The sequence below is a fragment of the Bidens hawaiensis genome, unplaced genomic scaffold (genome assembly GCF_021521415.1).
Source record: "Bidens hawaiensis isolate Kalapana, Puna unplaced genomic scaffold, B.hawaiensis_p1.1 tig00006534_1, whole genome shotgun sequence".
In the NCBI taxonomy this organism is placed as follows: Eukaryota; Viridiplantae; Streptophyta; class Magnoliopsida; order Asterales; family Asteraceae; genus Bidens; species Bidens hawaiensis.
The window spans coordinates 1,003,118-1,007,575 of NW_027491439.1; the positions used below are offsets into that span (position 1 = coordinate 1,003,118).

The 4,458-nt window shown below is 34.2% G+C and overlaps 1 pseudogene across 1 annotated transcript; it reads right to left on the reverse strand.

Moving 5' to 3' along the window:
* Positions 1–310: 310 nt before the first annotated feature.
* Positions 311–3,877, reverse strand: LOC143632855 (RING-H2 finger protein ATL10-like; annotated as a pseudogene). Its single transcript, XR_013153585.1, has 3 exons — positions 3,382–3,877; positions 1,102–1,199; positions 311–830 (listed from the first exon to the last, which is right to left on the reverse strand). The product of XR_013153585.1 is annotated as an RING-H2 finger protein ATL10-like (transcript).
* Between the last annotated feature and the right edge of the window lie 581 nt (positions 3,878–4,458).

Consider the following 4,458-nt stretch of genomic DNA (forward strand, 5'->3'; position numbering starts at 1 on the left):
GATTATGAATACCGCAAAAACATCATTCAATTCAGTCAACCAATTTGGATTTCATGTTGAGGCATTCATTACATCGTCAATTTTAAATATAAAGACGCGGTAACTACATAAATACTTGTGACTTTTCTATTTCTTTATACATAAAACGATCATGTAACCGCTTATCCCACTATCTTTCTATCAAACTTGTCCTTTAGATTAATATAATAAGTCAAAAGATCATGACATGACCATTAAAACTACATAGTTCATGAACTGCCAATACAAAAGGTCTACTATCTATATATGCATAAACCTATAAACAACAATCTACTGATCAAACTCTTGTGATATTTCAATATATACAAATACTAGTAGCACATCAAAACAAACAAAATCCTAAAAGGACAATAATACCCCTGACATCTTTCACATTTTACCATCACTCAATGCTGCAAACTACGATCACATCAATGTGATCTTAAACATCCGACGCGCTTTCAACTTGTTTGTTCCCTGAACTTTTTGAGCCAGCGGGCTCGTTCTCATTCGTGTTTGAGCTGTTAAGTCCCACTTCTTGTATGCTGCCAGTTGACCTTGGTTGACCGTCAGTGATAGGGTCTATCCTACGAGTGTCATCGGGTCTAGATGAGAATCTGACAGCTGAATTGAACATGGGTTGCATTGACCACTTTTTGTCAAAACCTTCACGCAACGAGACCCGACAAACGGGACACGTGCAGTGCTGCTGCAGCCATATGTCGATGCACGACGAATGGAAACAGTGTCCACATGACGGCAGAATACGAAGCGTGTCATCTGCGTGGTATTCTGAAAGGCAAACTATACATCTACAAGAACCAAAAGAAGGGTCAAAAGTCAACGAGTAAAAAAGTCAACACATTGTAGATTGTGTAACTCATTAAGTTCAGTTGACCAAAACTTCATTAGATGGAATATGTTGGATAATATGCATTTCATAACTTCTCATTAAAGATAATTAATTACTAATTTGAATGAATCATACCATTCATAAGAGGTTTGACTTTTTCAAGTCAAAATATCTACTCAAGTTGTAAGTTGGTAATACGTAATATAAAAAAACTCAAAATATCTACTTACTGAGCATCCTTTACACATGAAAAAAACGGATCGCTATACTTCTTTGTAGGAAAGCCTGCCGCAACAAAAGGTTCACCACTGCGTATGCCACGCTCCAACTTATGACATAAAAACAGCAAAAACTTATTAGATAAAAAAGCAACAAGAACCAAAGAAAAAACATGAATGAAAACACCAATAATCTAACACAATCATCTTTTTTAGGGATACAGTTGATAGAAAACAAAACTAGATGCCTAACATGTTAGTCTTATTGATTGGACCCCATATCATCATACCTTTACCCAACACAATTACCACTTCAAGAATAATCAAAGGGAAAATTCCCTAAATGACCCAAAAGAAGAAAGAGAAAAAAAAAAGATTCTTTTTAAGTCAAGATTCTCAAAACAATCCAAATAATATGGACTGAGGCGACATCTTGGAGAAATAAACGACGAGATTTTTTAACCATACAAAAGCTGACACGTGTAAGGACTCTGACACACCAGACGAGATTTTTAAAAATCTCGTCTGTTCCGACCATATTTTCAACTTAATTAACTTTTTAAAAAACCGTCTCTCCAGACGGTTTTTTTATGTTTCTCGTATGTTCCGTTCATATTATTATTATTCCTAAACTTAAATGAAACGAAAATAAAAAAAACATAATAATAATATTAATATCTTTAGCTTTAGCTTCTCACATACACAATGAAGGTACTGCATTCAAATTTGGTGTTTGATTCTTGTTTGAAGCTTTTGATGAAGCTGATGATGATGGTTTACTGAACGCTCTCATCGGACTTGCTAACGCCCACCCCCAGCTCCAGCTCCGTGAATGCTGCTCACCGTGATCCGTTCCGGCACCGATGATGTCACCTTAGGGTTTGAAGCCACAAAATAAGAAGACGAAGAGGATGACGTAATCATAAACCCACTTAACAACCCACCGCACCGGACTCTCTCGTTAATGCAGTCCTGGCCGCCGGTGCGCATGGCGGCGTGTTTTGACTTCCCTTCGCGGTGTGACTCCACGCGCTGCAGGTCGCTGAGTCCGGTTGAGATTCGCTCGAATAAGTCGCCGGAGAACCTCCGGCTGTCATGAAGATGAAGAGTGTACGGTGTGACTTCCCTTTCGTTTCATGAAGATGAAGAAGATGAATAGACTGAAGATGAAAATAAAGTTATGAATAATAATAATATGATCGGACCAGACGAGAAACATAAAAAAACCGTCTGGAGAGACGGTTTTTTAAAAAGTGAGTTAAGTATAAAATATGGTCGGAACAGACGAGATTTTTAAAAATCTCGTTTGGTGTGTCAGAGTCCTTACACGTGTCAGTTTTTGTATGGTTAAAAAATCTCGTCGTTTATTTCTTCAAGATGTCACCTCAGTCCATATTATTTGGATTGTTTTGGGAATCTTGACTAAAAAAAGATCTTTTTTTTCTTTTTCTTCCTTTGAATCATTTAGGGAATTTTCTCATAATCAAATGGCCAGAGTTTTTATATTTAGGACCCTTTATGGACACTTTTGGCCTCTTTTTTTGCTTTTCTTGTCAGGCCATTTACCTAAAATTATTGCTTGAAACCACTTGTCACATACCCATATCCACTATACCAAAATAGTTATATACAGCTAGAAAGCTACAAATTTAAAACTGATTTTAGAGACACCTGTACTAAATTAGAGAATTTATTATAACAATCAGGGCTATTTCTGAGATTTGGTATGCGCCGGACGACTACTAGAAAAAACCTTGTATTTAAGTTTTTTCTCAAAATGTTACGATAACAATAAATAAAAATAAAGTTTTTGTAGTGATAGACAAATAAAAAATGAAGTTAAATAAATCGAGAGACTATCATAATTCCTATGTGTTGTGGACTTAATTGCTTAACCAGGCTGAATTACTTTGAACCGAACCTAGTGTGAACTTAAGTGCTTAAAAGGGCCTATTATAAGGCTGAATTATCCATCTGTTAATGTAAAAAATTATATGCATAGATATAATTTTATATAGATAAAAAATTATGGACCCCTCTCAATATCGGACCGTCTCTATTAGTAACCATGATAAAAATTCACCGTCAAATACTCTGTTATCCAATAAAATCAACGTAAAAAACAAAGTAAAGCGAGATTAAAATTTGACACTTTAAATTTGGGCACTTTTTAAAAAAGTAGGATTAAATGATAACTTATTTAAATGTGAAGTCAAAAGTAAAAACATATAATCATGTTTTAAAACAAACAAAGCAGGTACGGAGATCAAATAACAGAATATAACTACTTACATCAGATCTAGAAGACATACGGAAGGATCTTCTAGAAGATATGTAATGAACACGAGCACATATAAGTCTACTACACACGAAACACGATGAACATAGTACTCACTGTAAATCCGATTACAGTCATCACCAAATTAATCCCAGGTGTCATCATATTTCTCACCAAAAAAAAATTAATAAAATTCTATCTAATTCTTCTAAAGATTCCTCAACTGAACCGAAAACTAATCATGTGATGTTTCTCTCTCTAGAACTTATAAGCACTCTGTGTTTGTCAGTTGTGGTGTGTTTATGTTGTTGATATTTCATTGTTTGTCTCATGAACAAACGACGAATCGAGAGGTTGGATGTTTTGTAACGTTGGATTGGGATTGTTTGAACAACGATTGAAGATTTTTTTTTTATTTTGATGAGGAAATGGTGGGTTTGTGATGGAGGATTGGATATTGGAAGTGGAGTGTGGAATTGAACTGGATTTACAAGGAGAGAATATTATTATTATTGTAGAGGGGGTTTTAATAGACCCTTTATCATTTACTTGTTTACATATTGAATGCTAACACTATTAAAAGACTCTGTTTTAGTCCTTGTATCTTTAATGACATAAAAAGGTGAAAAAAACATAAACTTTTACATGACTGGTAGATTGGTAGGGTGACATCAGTCATCACATAAGCTAATATTTGTGTGATATACTATTTATGTCATAAGCATAATTGTTTATAGAAAGCAAGCAAGTTTTTCTAATTTACATAAAGTTAAGTTGTTAGAAAGTTAAAAGTATTCTATACTTTCATTCAGTTTTATCACTTTTATTTTCTAGTAGAAACAAGCCAAAACAATAAAAACATTCACATGTCTAGAGTTATAGTAGGATTCGAACTACATAAAGTCGTTTAAAACTTACAAGTATACTATAATTTCAATTTTGTCACTTTAATTTTCTAATGGGAAAAAAGAAAAAAAAAAACACTTACATATATGTCTAGAGTAGTATTGGAACTATGGCATTGCCAGCACAAACAAACTTAAGGAAATTCACACATGTCACACTATCAAAGAGTCATGATCTTCATTTTT